The sequence below is a fragment of the Bos taurus genome, chromosome 3, assembly GCF_002263795.3.
Source record: "Bos taurus isolate L1 Dominette 01449 registration number 42190680 breed Hereford chromosome 3, ARS-UCD2.0, whole genome shotgun sequence".
Classification (NCBI taxonomy): domain Eukaryota; kingdom Metazoa; phylum Chordata; class Mammalia; order Artiodactyla; family Bovidae; genus Bos; species Bos taurus.
This window is the reverse complement of record NC_037330.1, coordinates 55,269,110-55,294,228: the sequence shown is the minus strand read 5'-3', so window position 1 is coordinate 55,294,228 and position 25,119 is coordinate 55,269,110. Positions and strand designations below refer to the sequence as shown.

Below are 25,119 nucleotides of genomic sequence, written 5' to 3'. Positions count from 1 at the left end.
AAGTTTAATTAGGTCCCATTTGTTTATTTTTGCTTTTATTTCCAATATTCTGGGAGGTGGGTCATAGAGGATCCTGCTGTGATGTATGTCAGAGAGTGTTTTGCCTATGTTCTCCTCTAGGAGTTTTATAGTTTCTGGTCTTAACGTTGAGATCTTTAATCCATTTTGAGTTTATTTTTGTATATGGTGTTAGAAAGTGTTCTAGTTTCATTCTTTTACAGGTGGTTGACCAGATTTCCCAGCACCACTTGTTAAAGAGATTGTCTTTAATCCATTGTATATTCTTGCCTCCTTTGTCAAAGATAAGGTGTCCATATGTGCGTGGATTTATCTCTGGGCTTTCTATTTTGTTCCATTGATCTATATTTCTGTCTTTGTGCCAGTACCATACTGTCTTGATAACTGTGGCTTTGTAGTAGAGCCTGAAGTCAGGTAGGTTGATTCCTCCAGTTCCATTCTTCTTTCTCAAGATCGCTTTGGCTATTCGAGGTTTTTTGTATTTCCATACAAATTGTGAAATTATTTGTTCTAGCTCTGTGAAGAATACTGTTGGTAGCTTGATAGGGATTGCATTGAATCTATAAATTGCTTTGGGTAGTATACTCATTTTCACTATATTGATTCTTCCAATCCATGAACATGGTATATTTCTCCATCTATTAGTGTCCACTTTGATTTCTTTTACCAGTGTTTTATAGTTTTCTATATATAGGTCTTTAGTTTCTTTAGGTAGATATATTCCTAAGTATTTTATTCTTTTTGTTGCAATGGTGAATGGAATTGTTTCCTTAATTTCTCTTTCTGTTTTCTCATTATTAGTGTATAGGAATGTAAGGGATTTCCGTGTGTTGATTTTATATCCTGCAACTTTACTATAATCATTGATTAGTTCTAGTAATTTTCTGGTGGAGTTTTTAGGGTTTTCTATGTAGAGGATCTATGTACTATTTTTATAAACTTATAAGTCCAAAAAAATCAGTTCAAAATAAAAAGTTAAAAACAACAAATACATGAAACATTTGCAAAGCAATCTGACTGCAAATGAGTAGGAATGCAGCCAAACCCCAATAGTTAAAATAAACAAAAGGGAGTAAAGCAAGTTGTAAAATAAAAGGAACCAAATGGCCAGCATTAAACAAAGAGAAACAAGATTCTAACTTCATAGATAAAGAAATGCAAGTTAAAATATCTTTGCTTTTTCAAACTGACACATTGGTTTTACATATAAAATTCAGTGTTTTATTGCATACAATTCAGTGTGTGAAGATACGGGGAGAAAGGCATTCATAACCACTACAGGTGGGAATGTAAATTGGTATAAACTTCTTTGAGAAAAATTTTTTCAATTTAAATGTCCATATCCTTAGGGCCAGCATTTCCATTCTCTAAAAAGTTATTTTGAAGAAATAAATGTCAGGAATACAAAAGACATTTATTGCATGAAAAATTTTAAACAACCTAAATGTTCATCAATAGGGAGAAGAAATTATTATGATGTATTCATGAAATATTATGCAATAATTTAAAAATATAATCTAGAGTTATATTAGTTGACATAAATAGATATACATGAATTATTATTATGCAAAATATGGATAGAAAAGAACATGTATGGTAATTATCAATTATATAGTATACCTGTTTATACTATATATACATAAATATATTTGATTTTCTTTTTTCATATTTTGATTTTCTATTTCTTCTACAACTAACATATATGACCTTTGCAATAAAACTTTTTAAATTCATGCCCCCCTCAAACTTTATTTACTTTTCAAGGATCTCTGTGTGAGGAGGGTCACTAACTCCATTCAGCTAACAGATGGAAAACCAACCATGGGATAGGCCTGCACTTTTAGGACATGTCACTTGGTGGTACACTGTTTCTCTAGCAGATATTCAAGACATTTTAATTTGTTTGCCATACACACTTTGTGCTATGATCCAAAGATAAAAATCCAGTCCCATATAGCCATACCCCTGAGATACTGTGAGTTTGGTTCCAAACCACTGCAATAAGCGAGTCTTGAGAATTTTTTTATTTCCCAGTGAACAAAAAAATGTATGGGGGCTTCCCAGGTGGTCCAGTGGTTTAAGACTTCACACTGCCAAGGCAGGGGGCATGGGTTCAATCCCTAGTTGGGGAACGAAGATTCCACATGCTATATGGCACAACAAAAAAAATTTTTTTTTGATTCTTGAAAAGTTATGTTTATACTGTAGTAGTCCATTAAGTGTGCAAAAACACTATGTCTACAAAAAAAAAGACTCTAAGTAAAAATTACTTTATTCCTAAAATTGCTAACCGTCATTTGAACCTTCAGTGAGTCATAATCTTTTTGGTGATGGAGAGTGCTGCTTTGATGTTGATGGCTGCTGATTGATCAGGGTGGTGGTTGCTGAAGGATGGGGTGGCTGTGACAATTTCTTAAAATGAGTTTTGCTGCACTGGTTGACTTTCCTTTCATGAACGATTCTAATGTAGTATGCAGTGCTGTTGGATGGCATGTTACCCACAGCAGAACTTCTTTCAAAACTGGAGTTAATCCTCTCAAATCCTGTTGCTGCTTTATCAACTTAGTTTATGCAATATTCTAAATCCTTTGCTGTCACTTCAACAACCTTCACAGCATCTTCATCAGAATCAGATTCCATCTCAAGAAACCACGTTCTTTGCTCATCCATAGGAAGCAACTCCTCACCCATTTGAATAGTATCATGAGATTGCAGTAATTCAGTCACATCTTTAGGTTCCACTTCTAGTTCCCTTGAAATTCCTCCTTGATCCATGTGTTGCAGAATGGACGTTGTGTTAGCAGGCATGAAAACTACCTTAATCCTATTGCACATCTTCATCAGAGATCGTGACAAATCAAGTGCATTGTCAGTGAGCAGTAATACTTTGAAAGGAATGTTTTTGCTGAAAAGTAGATCTCAACAGTGGGCTTAAAATATTCAAAAACCACATTGTAAACAGACGTCCTGGCATCCAGGCTTTGCTGCTTGCATTTGTAGAGCACAGGCAGAACAGAGTTAGCATAATTCTTAAGGACCCTAGGATTTTCAAAATGATAATTGAGCATTGGCTTCAACTTCAAGTCATCACCTGCGTTAGCCCCTATCAAGAGAGTCAGGCCATCCTTTGAAAGCTTGAATTCAAGCATTGATTTCTCCTCTCTAGTTATGAAAGTCCTCTATGCCATCTCCTTCCAGTAAAAGGTTATTAGATGAAATAGAAACTAGACAAAGTTAAAAATCTGCTATTTGGTGCAGCCACTTTCATTAATGATCTTAGCTAAATCTTCTGGATAACTTGCTGTAGCTTCTTTGTCAGTACCTGCTGCTTCACCTTGCACTTTTATGTTTCAGAGATGGTTTCTTTATTTAAACCTCATGGACCAACCTCTGCTAACTTCAGCCTTCCTTTCTGCATCTTCCTCACCTCTTTCAACCTTCATAGAACTGAAGACAGTGAGGGCCTTACTCTGGATTAGGCTTTGGCTTAAAGGAAAGTTTTGACTGGTTTGGTCTTCTATTCAGACCATTAAAACTGTCACCATATCCGCAATAAGGCTATTTAACTTTCTTATCATTCGTGTGGTCACTGGAGAAGCACTTTTAATTTCTTTCAAGAATTTGTCCTCTGTATTCACAACTTGGCTAACTGTTTGACACAAAAGCCTAGTTTTTAACTTGTCTCAGTGTTTGATATTCCTTCCTCAGTAAGCGTAGTCATTTCTTGGTTTTGATTTAAAGTTAGAAAAATGTAACTTTCTTTCACTGGAACACTTATAGGCTATTATCGGGTTATTAATTGGCTTAATTTCAATACTGTTGTCTCAAGGAATAGCAAGACCAGAGAAGAGGAAGGGAGGTGGAAGAATGGCCAGTCAAAACACACAACATTTATCTGTTAAGTTTGCCATCTCATATGGGCACAGTCTGTGGTGCCCCCAAAACAATTACAATATTAACTTCAGAAATTTCTAATCACAGATCACCATAACAAACATTTGTTGCTGTTCAGTAATTAAGTCATGTCTGACTCTTCATGACCCCTTGCACTGCAGCATGCCAGGCTTATCTGTCCTCCACTATCTCCCAGAGTTTGCTCAAATTCATATCCATTTAGTTATAGAGGTCATCTAACCATCTCATCCTCTTCTGTCCCCTTCTCCTCCTGCCCTCAACCTTCCCCAGCATCAAGGTCTTTGCCAGTGAATCAGCTCTTCACATCAGGTGGCCAAAGTATTGGAGCTTCTGCATCAGTCTTTCCAGTGAATATTCAAGGTTAATTTCCTTTAGAATTGATTGGTATGATCTCCTTGCAGTCCAGGGACTCTTAGGAGTCTTCTCCAGCACAATTCGAAAGCATCAGTTCTTTGGCGGTCAGCCTTCTTTATGGTCCAACTCTCATATCTGCACATGACTACTGGAAAAATTATAGCTTTGACTATATGGAATTTGGTCAGCAAAGTGATGTCTCTGCTTTTTAATAATATGTTTAATAACAAACATAATAATAATGAAAATTTTGAAATATTCCAAGAATTTCCAACATGTGACACATAGACACAAAGTGAGCAAATGCTGTTGGAAAAATGGTGCCAATAGATTTGCTTGATGCAGAGTTGCTACAAAACTTCAATTTGTAAACAATGCAATACCTGAAAAGCACAATAAAACAAGTTATGCCCTTTTTCATTTATCTAAAAATGATTTTACCTTCTCTCAAATCACTGTTAATTTAATAGTCAGTTGCTCCATTGCCTTATGGTAGGCATTCAAGAAGAACTCATTATTGGGCAAAAAAGACATAATTAAAAACAGAAACAACAGATGCATTAAAAATTGAACAGTTTCTTCATATCATTTTGCTGTCTTTGTAAACGAAGTTGAACTGGTTTCATGGGGGCCTTTAATATGATATTCTGCATTGTGGATCTACACTAGAAGAAAAGATCAGCATTTCTCAAATGTATTTCAATTCCCTTCTTTGGTGTAAAGTATCTCTGAAGGAATGACATTCCAAGGAATACAACTTGGGAAACCCGCCCTCAACACTTGTCCATCTTGTTTAATGAAATCACCCTAGCATCAGTCCAGCTGAAGTTTCCATCATCCTCACTTCTTGTTGTGGACTTCATCTTGACTCCACTCATATTCCCCGCCGCTATCATATCCCATCTTTTCATTTGCTATAAGTTGCCCACAAGGTGCTGAAGTCTGTCAAATACAAATCCTCTGTACTTAAAGCACTTCTTGTTTGTCTCTCCTACTAGACTATGAGCTCATTGAAAATAGTAAATATGTATAGCTCACCTCAGTACCCCCCTAATAACTAGCATGGTGTCTGTAACATTGTAAGTCTTGTTATATCTATTTATAATTATATAGACATTATCTATATCTATATATAATGTATCTATTTGAAGAATAGACACATTAAATAAGTAAATGAGTGAATAGGGTAATATGTTTATCAATAAAGACTAGAAGGAGCAGCTCAGTTCTAATAATACAAAAACATAAAACTTGCATTAAATATGCTAACATTAAAATGGCTTCCTCATTCATTCATTCAATCAAAAAACGTTAAATACATTGCAGACATTGTGCTAAGTATACAAAAGTCAATAAAAAATAATTCAGCCTTCAAGATGTACAAAGTGTAGTAGATAAAAATTTATTTAATGCTTCAAATATTTTCATGTCTGATATTCACAATAATCTAACAATACATATTTTTCATATCTACATTTTAAATCTTTTAAAAAGTCATTTGTAGCTACAAAAGAACCTTATACAATTGTGTAAGATATAAAGTAGAATGACTAAACAAGTTTCTGTGTAGGCACCACCCAATTTAAAAAGCAAAAACATTCAGATCCTCCATCTCCCCTTTTTATTTCCCCCAAGAGAAAATGCAAACTTGAATTTTCTCTTTACCTTTTTTTTCCACTTTATATTTAACTATATTGGTTTTACTAAGCAATATACTACATACTTTTCCATGTTTGGACTACATGTGGAAACATACTGGAAACTTGCTGTTTCTACCCAACATTGCAGTTTTGTCTTGTTCATGTAAGTCTTAATCCACATGGATTTCATTTTTCTATATGTGGTATGAGATAGATCTCCAAAGTCATTTTTTCACTTTCAGATTACCAGTTGTCCCAACAGCATTTATTGAAAAGTTTATCTTTTCCTAACCAATGTGCAGTGTCAATGTCATCTCAGTCATAGGTCAAATTTCCATTTTTGGTATAGGTCTGCATCTGAGCTCTCTTTTCTATTTTGTTGGTCAATGTGTATACCCCTGCACCTAATCCCAGACCAAATGAAGAAACAGAGATGCATAGTAAATTGTTAATTTCTCATTAAAAAAAAAAAACTAAACAGTTCTTTCACTTTGTACTTCTTCTTTAGGAATGTCTCTTTTATTCTTAATCATTTGCTCTTGCATATACATTTAAAACTCATTTTGCCATATCTCCTTTCACATGTAACTGACTTGTACCTCAAAATGGTTCACAACGAATTATGGTGAAGCCAAATATTGAACCCATTCCAGGGTTTCTTCCATCTAATACCAAGCATTACAGAGGAGATCTATTCTCACATCTTCCAATAAAAGACAAACTTATAAAGCTACTTCAGAATGTATCATGAAACAAATTTACCAGGAGATTCTTCAAAATGTAAAATGTTCTTTAAAACAAAGGGTTCCCTACGCCCATACTAAGGTTTTTCAACATATAGTTATGACGAGACTGCTAGTACTGATTCATCATTCATTCTCCCATTGTTTCTCACTGACAAAACCTTCATTTTGTTGGGAGATGAGGGCAAAGTGCCCGGCTAATAAAAACTAAATTCCCCAGCCTCCATTGTAGACAGACCTACACACGAACAGAGGTATCCATGTGTCAGAGTTCTGGCCTAGGAGATAGATATAAGTAGGTGTGTGAGGCAGGAAAAATGAAAATACCTAAGGGAGGTGGGGACAGACTCAGCTGGCACGCCCATTCTACACTCTGTGTCCTTTGCTCTCTCACCTTTCTGCATCTTCAAGTGCAGACACGATGGCAGGTGCTACAGCAGCCACTTGCAATTGATCACAAAGGAAAAGCTAGCAAGTCCTTAGAGAACTGATATCCTGCAGTTTCTTACCATGCCTGCCTTCCTGCATATTTTTTGTATCATGAAATAAAATTAAAATTTTGTCTAACTCAAGCCACTATTATTGATATTTGGGTGTTTTACTACACACAGCCAAATTTAAGCCATACTTGATAAAAGAAATAATTGAATTGCACATTTGTAAAGTTATACCTGCTTACAGTTATCTCTCCCATAGTATATAGCACAGAACTTTAGGGCTTCAAGCAGCCATTAAGTTAAAGCTCTTTGCCAGAGCATAAAAGAGGCTCCAGCTATAGGTATGCCTACCACTCAAGTTGATGGTCAGAGTTAGCCACCTATAAAGCCTTCCTTGGACACGACTGAGCTACTAAACTGAACTGAACTGAACTGAAAGCCTTCCTCAGCGGTCAATGCAAAGAAATAGAGGAAAACAACAGAATGGGAAAGACTAGAGATCTCTTCAAGAAAATTAGACATACCAAAGGAACATTTCATGCAAAGGTGAGCTCGATAGAGGTCAGAAATGGTATGGACCTAACAGAAGCAGAAGATATTAAGAAGAGGTGGCAAGAATACACAGAAGAACTGTACAAAAAAGATATTCATGACCCAGATAATTACGATGGTGTGATCACTCACCTAGAGCCAGAGATCCTGGAATGTGAAGTCAAGTGGGCTTTAGAAAGCATCACTATGAACAAAGCTAGTGGAGGTGATGGAATTCCAGTGGAGCTATTTCAAATCCTGAAAGATGATGCTATGAAAGTGCTGCACTCAACATGCCAGCAAATTTGGAAAACTCAGCAGTGGCCACAGGACTGGAAGAGGTCAGTTTTCATTCCAATCCCAAAGAAAGGCAATGCCAAAGAATGCTCAAACTACCACACAATTGCACTCATCTCACACGCTAGTAAAGTAATGCTTAAAATTCTCCAAGCCAGGCTTCAGCAATACGTGAACCATGAACTTCCAGATGTTTTTAGAAGCTGGTTTTAGAAAAGGCAGAGGAACCAGAGATCAAATTGCCAACATCTGCTGAATCATGGAAAAAGCAAGAGAGTTCTGCTTTATTGACTATGCCAAAGCCTTTGACTGTGTGGATCACAATAAACTGTGGAAATTCTTCAAGAGATGGGAATACCAGACCACTTGACCTGCCTCTTGAGAAACCTGTATGCAGGTCAGGAAGCAACAGTTAGAACGGGACATGGAACAACAGGCTGGTTCCAAATAGGAAAAGGAGTACGTCAAGGCTGCATATTGTCACCCTGCTCATTTAACTTATATGAAGAGTACATCATGAGAAACGCTGGGCTGGAAGAAGCACAAGCTGGAATCAAGATTGCTGGGAGAAATACCAATAACCTCAGATATGCAGATGACACCACCCTTACGGCAGAAAGTGAAGAGGAACTAAAGAGCCTCTTGATGAAAGTGAAAAAGGAGAGTGAAAAAGTGGGCTTAAAGTCCAAAATTCAGAAAACGAAGATCATGGCATCTGGTCCCATCATTTCATGGCAAATAGATGGGGAAACAGTGGAAGCAGTGACTGACTTTATTTTTCTGGGCTCCAAAATCACTGCAGATGGTGATTGCAGCCATGAAATTAAAAGATGCTTACTCCTTGGAAGGAAAGTTATGACCAACCTAGATAGCATATTCAAAAGCAGAGACATTACTTTGCCAACAAAGGTCCGTCTAGTCAAGGTTATGGTTTTTCCAGTGGTCATGTATGGACGTGAGAGTTGGACTTGAAGAAAGCTGAGCACCAAATAATTGATACTTTTGAACTACGGTGTTGGAGAAGGCTCTTGAGAGTCCCTTGGACTGCAAGGAGATCCAACTAGTCCATTCTGAAGGAGATCAGTCCTGGGTGTTCACTGGAAGGACTGATGCTAAAGCTGAAACTCCAATACTTTGGCCACCTCATGTGAAGAGTTGACTCATTGGAAAAGACCCTGATGCTGGGAGGGATTGGGGGGCAGGAGGAGAAGGGGATGACAGAGGATGAGATGGCTGGATGGCATCACCGACTCGATGGACACAAGTTTGAGTAATCTTCGGGAATTGGTGATGGACAGGGAGGCCTGGTGTGCTGCGATTCATGGGGTCGCAAAGAGTTGGACATGACTGAGCGACTGAACTGAACTTAGCTGGATGCCCCATATAAACTTTGATTGTTACTTCCCTCCAATTTCCCTCATTCTGGGGTTTGACATAAATGATGCTATTTTAATAAGCAGATATCAACACTTCATATACTTTTCAAAAGAGTCATAAGCCCTTGAAAATGAAAGTGAAAGTCACTCAGTCATGTCTGACTCTTTGCAACCCCTTGTACTAAACAGTCCATGGAATTCTCCAGACCACAATAACTGGAGTGAACAGCCTTTCCCTTCTCCAGGGGATCTCTCTAACCCAGGGATCAAACCCAGGTCTCCCACATTGCAGCGGATTCTTTACCAGCTGAGCCACAAAGGAAGCATAAGCCCTTAAACACAGAAAGAATTGTTGCATGAAGGGGGACCCCTTCCAGGGCCCGAAACTGGGCTCTTGTCTAACACTCAGAAATGAATTGTCTAAAGAGACACACATGTCCATTGGCAGGCAAGCTGGCCCCTAGGTACCCCGAGTGGTCAGGATGTCAGTCTCAGTGAAGAAGAGTCCCCACCAGAGTCGCCATTTGTTGCATGAAGGGGGACCCCTTCCAGGGCCTGAAACTGGGCTCTTGTCTAACACTCAGAAATGAATTGTCTAAAGAGACACATGTGCTGACAAAGCAAGAGATTTTACTGGGAAAGGGCACCCGGTGGAGAGCAGTAGGGTAAGGGAACCCAGGAGAACAGCTCTGCCACGTGGCTCGCAGTCTCGGGTTTATGGTGATGGGATTAGTTTCTGGGTTGTCTTTGGCCAATCATTCTAACTCGGAGTCTTCCCTGGTGGCACACGCATTGCCCAGCCAAGATGGATGCTAGCGAGAGGGATTGTGGGAAGTGGACATACACGTGGTGTCTCCTTTTGACCTTTCCCAAACTCTTCCAGTTGGTGGTGGCTTATTAGTTCCGTATTCCTTACCAGGATCTCCTGTCATAAAACAACTCATGTGAATGGTTACTATAGGGCTGGCCAGGGTGGGCAGTTTCAGTCAGTGTGCTTCCCCTAACAACTCCCCCCTGAGAGACTTCATACTCAAGATACTTCTTGGGAATTGGGGCAGAGGTCTCTTTCTTCTGTAACTTTTTCCTGCTGTGCATGGGTGTAGGCCTGCCTAGTAGAGCAGAAGTCTCTCTCTACCTGATCAAGGTATTTTTTGCCTGAAACCAGCATTCACCCTTGTAATAACAGCAATTTAGTTTGAAACTGTTGGCCCCTCTCAGAGATGAAATAGACAGGGGCCAAACAGGAGACCTAACAGGATGGTCATTTCTGGTCCCTGGACACAGAAGGCAACATTTGGGGTGAGGGTGGCAGGGTTTGTGACTCTTTTTGATTGGTTGGTGGTGAGGCAACAGAGCTGTGCTTCAGAAATCTTGAGTTCTGTCTGAAGTTACCATCCTCCACCTGGGTGGGGGCTCAAAGACGTTGTTATGCATGGAGGCTGTACCAACCTTTGATTGTTTCTCCTGTTTCTGTATCCCCTCCCTTCCCTGATTAGCAATTGTTTGAATCCGCCCTTTGGAATTCAGGGAAGGTCAAGGATGCTGAATGAAGCCTATATCCTACAGACAAGAAATGGAGAACACAGAGCAGATCTCTACTCCAGAGCCCAACAGAGTCCTGCTCAGTTTTAATTTAGGGAACTGGGCAACTATGACTGTGGTAACTCCCTGTCAAAATGGAGCATAGGACTGCCTCAGCTTGGAGAATAGACACTGAATTGGAAGTATTTCTGAGTTCCAAGTTCTAGATCTGAGTCTTGTATGATTAAAATCTCAGTCCCTTGGTCTGCCATTTTTGTGTAACAGATCCAGTTAGAAGTAGTTGGAGGAGTGATAACTGGAATTTAGTAGACAAAATAAATCTCATTTTTTTTTAGAAGAATAAGCCTGAAACCCAGTCTGGACCTGGCACTTCAGGGAGACTTGTAGCCAGGTAGACAGTTGCCTAGTTTTATGAAAAGTAAGGTTGCAGTTACTAGCTTCCAGAAGACATTGTTTTGAGAATGGTGGCATCCAAGCCTGACACGACTCAGAAAACTCAAGTGTTTAGCAATACAAGGTCTAATCTGAAAGTACACCCATACCATCACCCAGTTATTTCCCAGGATGTCTGAACCATAGCTACTCTATTTGGACTTTTAATTGTAAAGTTTTCCTTAATAGCCAAAGCAGATTTCACTGTTAATGACATCAGTGTTTCTCTAGGTATGAGAAGATGCAAGAATTGGGACTTATAAAATCTTCTCCTGAAAAGATCTAACTATCTGAAGGACTGTTCTGCCAGTTTTTTTCCCAGAGCACAGAGTGCCTCATTCCTGATTTTTACCCTGAACTCCTTTCAGGGAAGTTGAAGGTCAGCAGTTGCAGTGGTCATGATTTAATCTTTGTAGATGTAGATGGCAAGTGTCAGTTTCAGTTGGCAGAGTCTCTTTTGGCTCATAAACTTGACCATGATTTTGAGGGAGGCATTTCATGACCATTTTATCCCATGGTGCTGAGAATGTCCATTCTCAGGTTTGGCAAAAATTTTGTTGACAGGCCACTCAATGTGCTTGCTGTTATTGGACTAGGCCGTAAAACAGTATCCAAAATTCTCTGGACCACCGGTCTTACTAGCCTTTTGGTCCAGGAAAACATTCCCTCTTGTTGCTTCTTCCAATATCTAGAGTTACACTGTTACCATCATCGATCTCATGTGGAACTATATATTATCCTATCAAAGGCCTCAGTCACATATTTGGCAGTGTAAGAAACAGCAATTCTGTAAAACAGGTGAAATACAAATAACATAGCCAGCAGTATTAGTAAAGTCACAAGTAAGACTTAAGAGCTTCCATTAGATGTAGCCTAGTATATCCCAGGTCATCTGACTTAGTCTACTCTGTACGAATCTTTATCTTCCAGGGAAATTATATATTGGCACTGTCTATAAGGCACATAGCCCAGTGTTCTAGTGTTACTAGACTGAGATTTAACATTTTTTGAAATATCTTTTTTTTCCCCTAAAGTTACTCTCATTTTCATCAAATATAACCAAATTAAGGCTAGTTTGTTTGCAAAATAAGTCTGTTCTCACTAATTTTGGTCTGATGATTTATATAACCATAATTGATCATAGACTTTTTATTTTGCTGAAACATTTATAGAATCTCAGACTGAACTTTTAAAATAAAACAGGACTGGGAAACACACCAAAGGCTTATCACAGATTTTGCCTAACAAATCTAGGTGAATTCTTCCCTTTTTAAGGTCTCAAAAATTCCTTGAGATTTTTGTACCTGTTAGTGAGATAATCTTCCTAGCTCATTTGATAAACTTACTGGAAACCTAAGAGTTTCAAATTTCTGGAGGAGTCAGATAGAGAGAAATATAATTGTTTTGTTTATAACGTATAATTTTACCAAAGCATTGTCATAATTAGAGAGGAAGGTTTTCTCTACTCCCAGAAAACATAAGATTCAAATCCGTAATTTTTCAGATAGAAACCATAAAAGTTATAAGCATATTCGCTGGTTCATTCAGTCCTTTTGGTAACTTTTGTGAAGTCATCAGGTTTTCCATTAGAATACCAGGACAGATCAGAATGTTAAGAACTCCATATAATTTCTAGGATATCTGTATTAGTAATTTTACCATACATTATAACATGAGCAGATGTATTACTCATTTGATAATTTTTTATGTAATTTAATGAACCAAATAAACACAGTTTAATATCTCTCTTTGGGATGTTTCAGGGGCCCTCTGAAGCACCCTGAAGTTAGCTAGAGGTCAAAAGAACTTCAAAAGAGTTCTATTTAGGAAGTTTTATCGAAAAGATCAATTAAAAGGATTTAGAACATTTGGTCAGATTTAGTCCGTGTTGATGGGTGTATCATTTTGCTTGTTGATATGTCACAATAGGCTTAAATACCAAGGCTCAAGATCTAGTGAAAATCAGCCATCTTGGACCCAGTTGACTCTAACCAGTTTTCTTATGGCTGTGTCATTTCTAATAAAATCCATTTATCTAACTAACTGTAATCCAATTTTAGAAAACCCTGATCATGCATAACTTTTTAGTATTTTTTCATACCTTTTTCTTTTTTTTTTTTTTTAACTGAAAACACACTTCTTACTTTCCTTTAGCAACCAAGAACTAACTTTTATATTAGCATTTTATAGATTGGTGAGCATAATTACCAGTGATAATTTCTAAAACCCCTGCTTTCTTAGAACATTTTAGGATGGCACCAAACATTATTCATTTATAGTCCCAAATGTCTTTAGTTTCTCTGTAAAAGGAAATTAGTATTTAGTAGTAAATGTTTCAAAATCTTATTTTATTTGGAAATGGCCTAACTATTCAATAGACTTCCAACACTTAGCACACTTGGCACAACCCTTAGAAATTTAAGTTATGCCAAGCTGGAAAGACAATTTTAGACAGATATTTCTAAAGAATAATCATTCTTAATAGAGTTTATATAAAAGCTCATATCTCATTTACATTTTTTTTAGAAGTTTCTTCACTTGAGGTAATTTCCTTGTTGACGAACTTGTAATAGAAATAATATTTAACTTATATTAAACCTAGGTACAATGAAAATATTCTACTTAATGTTAATTACTCTAAGACATGTCTATATTAGATAGGTCAACAAACAAACATTAATATCAGGTATTTAATACTGAATATTTCCCAGTTCACATGAACCTGGAATTTATTGTTTAATTTAGAATTATTTGATTTGTAAGCGCTTACTTTTTTTTAAGCCAATTAAATAGAGTTCATTTACAAATTAACCTCAAAAATATTACTCAGAGACAAAGACATACCAAGACATATTTAGACAGACACAATGCAAGATCTAGCTTCATTTTCTAAGTTTAGTCATGAATTAGATATTACAACATAAAATTTACTAGTCTATAAAAAAACAGTTGAAAGAGATGGTCTAGATAAGTGTTCCTGAGAGCCCTGGTCTCAAGGCACAGGGAAAGAAAATCAAGTTCTAACAAAATGGCAGCAGATCTAAACCAAATGGTAGCCAGACAAAGCAAAATGGCCATCAAAAATCACAACATAGAACACAGAGTTAAAACACACATACATTCCTGGCAGTCCTCATCAGACACTCCCTTAAATACAAGTATACAGTCTCTCAGAAAACCTCCTATAAAGACACAAAACTTCAGATCCAAGTACTAACAGAGTAAATGAAAATATCTCAGGTCTTCATACATTTCAAAGGGAGGAAAGGAAGCCAGGTTGAAAGAAGAAGGGGGAGGAGGAGGGAGAGGGGGGCGAAAGGGGTGGCCTTACGGATGTCTCCTGCCACCTGCAGATACCCAGGCGTTATGGGACTTTACCCTGGGCCTCCAGAGAAAGGAGGACTAGAACTCGGCCCTACCAGAACCAGAATTCAAGTTCTCTGCCAAGAGGAGGTGATCAATCTCCAATCCTCAGCTCAGGCTGAGGCCCTTCAACCAGATTCCTGCGTCCAGGACCCGGGGACTAGAAAAATGGGGAAGGATAGGAAAGGTTAAGGAGAGGAAAAAGAGAAGGAAGGGGAGAGAGGTCAATAAAGTCTCTTGTTCCTTACCAGTCGAGGCACTCTGGCCAGTTGTCTGCATCAGGAGGAGACTAGGGACAAAAGGGTCCCAGTTGCGGCTGCTGGGTCTGGTCCATTGGCAGGCAAGCTGGCCCCTAGGTACCCCGAGTGGTCAAGATGTCAGTCTCAGTGAAGAAGAGTCCCCACCAGAGTCGCCATTTGTTGCATGAAGGGGGACACCTTCCAGGGCCTGAAACTGGGCTCTTGTCTAACACTCAGAAATGAATTGTCTGAAGAGACACATGTGCTGACAAAGCGAGAGATTTTATTGGGAAGGGGCACCCAGGTGGAGAGCAGTAGGGTAAGGGAACCCAGGAGAACAGCTCTGCCACGTGGCTCACAGTCTCGGGTTTTATGGTGATGGGATTAGTTTCCGGGTTGTCTTTGGCCAATCATTCTAATTCAGAGTCTTTCCTGATGGCGCACGCATCGCCCAGCCAAGGTGGATGCTTGCGAGAGGGATTCTGGGAAGTGGATGTACATGCAGTGTCTCCTTTTGACCTTTCCCAAACTCTTCCAGTTGGTGGTGGCTTATTAGTTCTGTATTCCTTACCAGGATCTCCTGTCATAAAACAACTCATGCAAATGGTTACTATAGGGCCTGGCCAGGGTGGGCGGTTTCAGTCAGTGTGCTTCCCCTAACAGAATGGTAGGATTTAGTCCAATTTCCCTTGCAGATCTCTGTCATTCTAGACACTGATCATCTGGCAAGGCATCAAGCTAAAAGTTATCAGGGAATCAGACACTTAAGATATAACCCTTGTCCTGAAAGAGTTTATAATGTAATAAAGAAAATAGACTCACTTGATGATTCAGCCTTCTGAGGTTGGGACTCAAATAGCTGAGATATGAGATTGAGTGAAAGGTCAAAGGGAACCAGTTCATTTCTACAGTTCATTTTTCTGTCATGGACCCAGAAAAAAAAAAAAAAGAATTGTGGCAACATTTTGCTTATCTCAGATGTCAGAGAATACCTGTTTCCTTAATTTTACATATAAGATTTCTGTTCTGTTTTATTCCTATTTCCTTATTTTGCATAATGAGTACTATCCCCATTAAATCTGTACGTCCCCAATCCCTTTAGAAAAAAGAACATAAAACTAATTTATGTGATATAATGCAAAGATCATTTGTTTTTGAATGGTAAATATTGGTTCTAAGACTCATTAGCTATGTGATTCTGAGCAGGTCATCTAACTTTTCTTAACACCATGCCTCTCCCCACAGCCTGAGTAAAGCCCCTTACCATAAGGAGTTCTTATGAGGCTCAAATGATAAAAATAGGAATTGAGCCAAAAAAAAAAAAAAAAGCAATGCATTGCAAATCTATCATAAACAAGCACTATTCAAAACATAGTGAATGAAAAAAGACACTTCCTGCCCACATGTACTTACAGTATGAAAGTGAAAGTGAAGTCGCTCAGTCGTGTCCGACTGTTTGAGAATTACAGTATAGAATGTGAAAAAAGACATGTATAATAGTATCAGTAGTGAAAGTGTTAATAGGAAAAATAAAGCAGGCTATGTAATTATCATTATAGTTGAAAATAAGGCACTATTAGGGGGAAGTACCTTTTTTGGTATGCTCAACAAAGAGGAGCATCATTTGAACAGAGTCCTAAATGAAGTGAGACAGACTATGCAGGTATCTGGAGAAAAGCAATTTCAAAGAGACAAAAAAAGGTAAAGGCCTAGAGGCTGGAGTGTGTTTAACCTGTCAAGTACCCAGCAGTTATCTAGTTAGCAGGACAAAACAGTTCCTTTGCAGCTCTGGGAATTCCAGCTGACCGTTCTGAAACGAAGTTGCATCACTGCTTTATCTCCTTTGCTCTGGACTCTGTACCATAACACAAGCTCTTTCTTCTAGATTCCAATAACACAAGCATTCTCTCTCTTCTTCTTTTACTTTTAGCTTAAGCCTAGATTCTCACCACAGATACTTATAGTGTTCCCTTTTTTTAAGTTAACACACATTGAGAGCTAAACATATATCGAGCACTTTACTTACTAAGCAGTTTGTGTATCTTAGGTTATTTGATCCTCACAAAAATCCTAGAATGTAGCTATATTGTGTTCCACAAATGGAAATAGCTTTGAGAGGTTAATGTGGTCACGTTCACACAGCTAATCAGAGCTTGAGTTGGAACTTGAACCTAAGCCATCTCAGGTTTATGCCCAACAGATTAACCACCATTCTACGCTGCTTGCTAGCAGTTGAAGAAGGATCCTGCAAGCCCATTGATGAATAGATTTGACATAGTCTGTTTCAGAGAAAATCCATTTTCATAATGAAATGATTCCCAGCTCTAGCCTTTCAGAACTTCTAGGGTATTTGCATTCATGCATACAACATTTCTTGAGCAAAAATTATGTGTAAGTAGTTATGTGGGGTTCTGGGGACACAGTAAGCTGCTGTGAGTTGTCTTTGTCCTAACAAGTCAAAGGTATAGAAAAACCATAGAAATGAAATTCATTTTCTTCCTTTAAGAGCATGATGTCACACAAATAAAATAACAAAATAATTATAAACAAACCGTTACTAAACTCAACTGCAAAGAAAAGTTGAAAATCACCTCTCTAAAGAGGTGGTCTTAAGTAGTCTGCCCTGTCCTAATCAGGTCCCATTTACCATCCCAAAGGGACTTCTCTCTACTATAGATTTTAAAATATCCCATTATAAGAATTAGCATTAGGTCCAAACATGTTCTTTATTGTTTGATGGTCTCCATCTATGTGCATTTTTACTACTTAGGGTTTGACAGGCTACAAACTAAATTTCAAAAACCATAAAATCTTAAAATGCTATTAACTCTCAGTGAACTTATTCTTTCATTTCCTGCTCCTTCACCCTTATTAGAATTTCACCTTTTCTCTTTCCTCTATGAATTCCAGGCTCTGTGTGCCTATGCGGGTGAATGGCGAGCAAGCAGCAAGACTATATTGATTCTGTTCTTATGCTCCACAGAAGATTAAATCCTGTCCTTCAACTACAGACTACAAGCCAGTGAAGCTGAGGAGCAATCGAATAGCACACTCTGTTAGGCAGCAATGAATTTTATGACGTTTAAATGATCCCTAATGACTTTGGGGGAGAAAATCCAAGCTAACACCAACAGCACTGTGGAAGAGCATTTTCTGGGATGACAGAAACAGTCTGTGTGTCCAGTTCAATACAATAGCCACTAACAATGGTGACAGAGTATTTGCAATGTGGCCAGTGTGACAGAGGAATTCAATTTTTAATTTCATTTCATTTTAATAAATTAAAATTTTAAACCCCATATTTGGCTGCTGGCTACCATATTGGTCAGCACAAACACATAAGGGAAAGATTTCCCTTGATGTTTAAATATTCCTAATGGCATGAAGACCGCTAAAATTCTTAAACTGACTTCTATCATAAAACAATCATTTCATAATCCTCATCTTAGGGCCTGTACTGCGAATAAAAGGTGGCACTAACCTGATTTGTAAAATTACATTTTCTTCTCGAGTGGCAACTGCAGATGTTATAGCTTGTTCATTAATGCCACAGAGCTAAATGTGCTACTTTAAAGAGATAACATTTACTAGAGCAAGATTTGGGGCATATTCAAAATGAGACTCTACCTAAAAGGCCAAACAAAGCTTTTCAGTCCATCAATGAAAGAACTGACAAAATGTGGTTTATACATAAAGTAGAATATGATTTAGCCTTAAAAAGGAAGAGATTCTGACACAGTCTACAACGTGGATGAACGTTGAAGACATTAAGTGAAATAAGGTGGGCACATAAGGACAAATACCACCTGATTCCACTTACATGACTTCCTAGAGTCATCAAAACCCCAGAGACATACTGTAGAAGAGTGGATGCTGGGGGCTAGAGAGAAGGGGTAATGGGAGTTATTGTTTAATGAGTGGAGACTTAAGACTTCCAGTTAAGGAAGAGGAAAAGTTCTAGTAATGGATAGTGGTGATGATTGTACAATAACATGAATGTAGATAATGCCATAGAACTACAAACTTTAAAATGTCTAAAATGAAAAATGCTATGCTATATATTTTTTACCACAATAAAATATTTTTAATAACTAATTATTTAAAAAGCATTTCACATGATGAGTTCTTACAGAGCAAATCACACACTACAATGAAGCTAATCCTCAGTCTAACCAAAGCTCATAAAGGAAAAGTACAGCTCAGATTCAGCAAATAGTTCAGTTCAGTTCAGTTCAGTCACTCAGTTGTGTCCAACTCTTTGTGACCCTATGGACTGTAGCACATCAGGCTTACTTGTCCATCACCAACAAACAGAGCTTGCTCAAACTCATGTCCATCAAGTCGGTGATGCCATCCAACCATCTCATCCTCTGTCGGTTCCTTCTCCTCCTGCCCTCAATCTTTCCCAGCATCAGGGTCTTTTCCAATGAGTCAGTTCTTTGCATGGCCAAAGTACTGGAGTTTCAGCTTTAGCATCAGTCCTCCCAATGAATCGTCAGGACTGATTTCCCTTAGGATTGACTGGTTGGATCTCCTTGCAGTCCAAGGGACTCTCAAGAGTCTTCTCCAACACCACATTTCAAAAGCATCAATTCTTTGGCACTCCACTTTCTTTATAGTCCAATTCTCACATCCATACATGACTACTGGAAAAACTATAGCTTTTACTAGAAACCTTTGTCAGCAAAGTAATGTCTCTGCTTTTTAATGTGCTGTCTAGATTGGTCACAGCTTTTCTTCCAAGGAGCAAATGTCTTTTAATTTCATGGCTCAAATTCCTAATAACTCAGACACACTCCTTAACTTGAGAATGTGTGACTGGGTGATTTTTACTTTTTGTCTTGGGATCAACTTCATCAGTAATGTTGGCCTGTGGAAATATTGAATTGCCCTAGGGTGCACTACTGACAGCAACTGGTAGCAGAGAAATTCTGATCTAACTTAACTTCCAGTGAAAGACTGCACTGAGCACATAAACCACAGACTGATAATGTGAAGGAGGAGGGAGCTGTTAGATTGGATGGGCCAAGGTCATGTCAGTGGTGCTCACAGCTGCAAACTTAAGACCCAGAATATGCCTCTATGTAGTAGACATTTAATAGATGTGCTGATTGTTTTCAGCAAAACAATGAATTAATTAATCAATAGGAAATATTTCTGCTTTGAGCCTAACCTGCATCTCCACATGTTGGGCTGGTCAGGAAAATAGATGGTATGTTATACCTGAATTCTATTCACTTGTGGGATTGAGGAATAATCGGGGGAAATAATTCTTCTAAGAGTCAAGCATGTACCCTTGACTCAATAACAATGTTTCAGTTACACAGAGAATATTTATTTTGAGAACATCAAGGTTTGTGTTACTCATAATTGTCTTCCATCCCAACACCTAGTCTTGCTGTGAGCCCTAAGGAGAGAAGAAACCATGCAGAAAATCTCGATTCACTAAAATGTCTATGGCATCTTGGAAGCCCTCATCAGGATTTCATCAAGACCAAAGATGGGGGTGGGAAGTGATTTAAAGTGTAGCAGGATGGGTAGTGGCTTGAGTTGACACCGCTGGTTTTAGCAGAAATGGCAAGGCTAACATTCTGTATCAACAGCTTTGGAGAGAAAGCTTTGAGAGAGACTAGAAATTACACCTGACACAGACTTCAGTGCCCTCAAAATGGACACAATGAAAACATTATTTGGATCTCCAAGTTTCCCATAGTTGAAATTAAAGGGATGTTTACAAATATGAAATGCATCCCGAAGAGTTTCAGAAATATTTGAGGACAGTTTTGTAGAATCCTGGAGGTGGATGAAGGCAAAATTTCAATAATTATTATCTGTTATCATCATTGTGTTCCCAGGTTGATGTTAACAAAGATGGCACACTTCCACTTGAACACTGTGACTGAGAAGGTTACTGGGCTCATTCTTGATGGCACAAAGCCATCAAAAAAAAAAGAAAAGGATCACACTCCCCAGTCTCCTTTGAAGCTGTGAATGACCACATGACTCAGTTCGAGCCAAAGAATGTGTGCAGAAATAAAATATGCTCCCCTAGCGGACATTTCCCCAGAGTAGGAAATTGTAACCCACTCTAGTATTCTCGCCTGGAAAATTTCATTTCTTAGCACCTCGCAACCCTTTCTTCTTTTATGTGCCGGTTTCATCTTTGGGCTGTTTCTTTAATCAGACAAAATGGTAGAAACATTTCTAAGCTTCATATCTTCACCTTCAAAATCCAATGGAGAGCTTGGAGAGAGGAGCCTGGCAGGCTACAGTCCAAAGGCTCACAGAGAGTTGACCACAACTCAGCAAGTGAGCATAGTGGATATTTGGCAGGCCTGGAGTTACTTTCATTGGGGGATGCTACCAGCATCCAGTGGATAGAGGGATGCTGTTAACCATTCTAGAGTATACAGAACATCCTTCATTAACAAAAAATAATCTGGCCCAAAATGTCGATAGTGCTAATGTTGAGAAACTGATTTAAAGAAAACAGACATATCCTTCTCTTCTTTGCCCCTTCCATTGGAATTGGGACACAATCATGACCCATGTTTGACCGTGGAGATGAAAGCAACACCCTGGAGAAGATGGAGCAACATCCTAGTCCTTTACAGTTTTACAGCACAAAGTTACTACACCATATCAGATTTTAAATGAAAGTGAAATACACTTCTATCTTGTATAATATACTGCTATTTTGAGTCTTTATTTCATGTACCTGAAATTATTCCAACCCATACAAAAACTAAAAAAAATTTAAGTAATTCATTTGTTTGTTGGTTTGTTTTTTAATTTTTGGCTGCACTGGTTCTTCATTGCTGCCCACAGGCTTTCTCTAGGTGTAGCAAGTAGGGGCTACTCTTATTGCAGTGCACGGGCTTCTCACTGTGGTAACTTCTCTTGTTGCTTGTTTTCTCCATGGCATGTGAGATCTGAGCGCTTCCTTGGTGGCTCAGTGGTAAAAGAATCTGCCTGCAATGCAGGAGACCTGGGTTCAGTCCCGGGATTGAGAAGATCCCCTGGAGAAGGGAATGGCTACCCACTCCAGTATTCTTGCCTGGGAAATCCCATGGACAGAGGAGCCTGGCAGGTTACAGTTCATGGGGTCGCAAAGAGTCGGACACGACTGAGCTACTAACACTTTCACTTTTCATGTGAGATCTTACCAGTTCAAGGATTGAACCCATGTCTCCTGCATTGGCAGGCAAATTCTTTACCACTGAGCCACCAGGGAAGCTCTCCATTGGATTTTGAAGGTAAAGATATGAAGCTTAGAAATGTTTCTACCATCGTGTCTGATTAAAGAAACAGACCAAAGATGAAACTGGCACATAAAAGGGGAAAGGGTTGTGAGGTAATAAGAAATCATTTGATCCCCCAGATCAAACTGCACCTATGACAAGACCTACCTCTGGCCCTTTTATTTGAGCCAATAAACGTTTTGTTACACAAATTTGAGTTAATTACTTGGTCACCTGCAACCAAAAGATTTCCAAGAGATACAGAAAGTTTTATGGTGGAAAAAAAATTCTGATAAGAGAAGGTTCACATGTGGGATCTTTGCATTTTACTCAAGAGTTAGGACATCATCTGCAACATTTCCTGTATCAGGAAAACAATTACAACAGAAGTTTTGCCACTGCCTGTGTACTAGGGGACTGGGTGTAAAGAGATTTGAATCACTAATGTTTCTTGGTGTGACATATGCCTCTTAGACTTTAGTCTACTACCCTCATGTATGACACACCTGTTTGTCTTCCCCTTACTTAACTTTACCCAGGTATCCAAACAATCAGACTGGAGAGGAACTCTATTTTCTTTCATGTTGTTATTCTTGTGTGTTTCATGTTGTTAGTCAAGGCTAGAGATGTTTAGCAATCATTCTGAGTATGTTTGATTGCTCAATTTCCCTAGGAATCATAAACTGTCATCCCTAAATAAATTGACCCAAATTTGTATTTGGGTTTTGTAAACTTCCACTTCATTTGCCTTTTTCTTATTCCTCAGTTCCAGGTTCCCATTTTTATTAAATATTGCTTAGGAATTTATTTTCTGCTCAACAAGCTATCAACTTTAAGAGAACTTTGGGAGAAAATTCTTGTTTCCAAGATTTAACTGTTCTAATAATAGGATGTTAGGAAGGTGCCATGGCAGGTAATATTGTGGATGCTTTCAGACCAGAAGACTTGATCACTCAGACCAGACAGTTAATATGCTTGTGTCCATGATAAAAGTTTTAGTTCCCTTGTTGTCCTGTATTGTTGCAGTTAGTGGTCAGCCTCTGTGGTTGTTCTTGATCTTCATATATTACAGTGGTCATGCTGCTCTTGATTCTAATATATGGAGAACATTGTTGCCCCAGGTCTAGCCTATACTCAATATAATAGCCATAATTGAATGGCTCTGTAACCTAGGAAAGAACACTGGAGTGGGTTACCATTTCCTTCTCCAATGCATGAAAATGAAAAGTGAAAGTGAAGTCGCTCAGTCATGTCCGACTCTTAGTGACTCCATGGACTGCAGCCTACCAGGCTCCTCTGTCCATGGGATTTTCCAGGCAAGAGTACTGGAGTGGGATGCCATTGCCTTTTCCTAACCTAGGAAAAGGTATCGAAATGCTCCAAGACCCAAATGAGAACAGATGGGAACCCAAATGAGAAGAGTGGTATTGGGTACCACTGGTAATTACAGTGTTTCAATTCAAAGAGTCATATCCTACAACCAAAAGCTTTGGAATCTTAGCAATCCACTTCCAGGGATTTATTTTAAAATAATAAAAGACCTAGAGAGCTGTCAGGGATGTTACATTTCAATCTAAGACTTGAGGTCAAAGAACAGTTGCAAATGGATAAACTCCACACCTTCCACACATCAGATAATCAATGAAACTAACTACTACATTGGGCTTCCCTGATGGCTCAGTGGTAAAGAATCCACCTGCCAACGCAGGAGACACAGATTCGATCCCTGAATTGGAAAGATCTCTTCGAGAAAGAAATGGCAACCCATTCCAGTATTCTTGCCTGGGAAATCCTATGGATAGAGGAGCCTGACAGGAGTCAGTCCATGGAGTCAAAAAGAGTTGTAAACAGCCACTAAAAACAACTACTACTACATTATTCATAAACAATTCAAGAGAAGATTACCTGGCAGAGCAGCTACCTTGACATTTTTATTAAACTACATTGACTCTTGCCTAGGGCCTTGGCATACAATGTTCTCTCTACTTGGAACACTCTGTCTCCTCTCTGCCCTGCTGTTACCTGTACTTCCCATGAGACCTCAAGATAGCTCATATTTTCCCATGAGAGCTGAAAGATCAGCTCTCACCCCAGACATCACTTTTTGTGGAAAACCTTCCCTACCTAATCTAACCATCCCATGGTTTCCAAACTATGGTCTTTATAAAACTTAACATAAAACTGAGTTTAAATTGTCTATTTATTACTTACACAAGAGTATAACTTCCATGAGGACAGAGATAGCTGTTATACACAAATATTAAGTTCTCAATAAATACTTATTGAAGCAGCAGATTGATGGATAGCTGAATAGTAGGAAGGATGAATAGATTGGCACAGTGCATTTTCTCATGGTTGCACATTGTAAATCTGAAAAATGACAGGCCCACCTACACTTGCAAAGCATTCTTAATTTTCAAAGTGTTTTCTTTACCTTACTTCCCTGAGTGAGAAATAAAACAAAGGAAAATCTTTTAAAATATGTGTGTAAAGATGGCTTAAAAGATAAGAAAGTACCAAGAGTTTTAAATGACTTAAGAAAACATAATTGTATGGAAATCTGGATTTCTGAATTCTAACTCTGTATTTGTCTTGTTTATCCATATTCCTCTCCAGGATTTGGAACAAGGGCTTGAATATTGAAAAGGCCATTGAGAAACCCAAATAGCGTGACTCTTAATACACAATAAGATGTTATTCTACTGCCATCTTAATACCATCAATCATTTGTACTAGTTAAAATGAAGATATACTCAATGATGTTATCAAGAAAATGAATGAGGTTAATTGAATATGACCAAACTGCAAACATATATGATTGCTTTGACTCTACACAATGGCCATGTGTTTTGCATATTGTTGTTTTGTAAGGGGCTGGAGATTACAGTTTTGATTAATTCTACTAATTCTGGGACTTAGAATCAAACTAAGAGGTATGCAATTCTTAGGCCCTTTCTTGTCCTTTATAAACCTTCCTTGGGAGGTCTTGAA

The 25,119-nt window shown here is 38.5% G+C and overlaps 1 pseudogene; it reads right to left on the bottom strand.

The window, feature by feature from the left end:
• Positions 1-2,580: 2,580 nt before the first annotated feature.
• Positions 2,581-25,119, bottom strand: part of LOC101903836 (tigger transposable element-derived protein 1-like) — an 80,830-nt pseudogene continuing 58,291 nt past the window's right edge.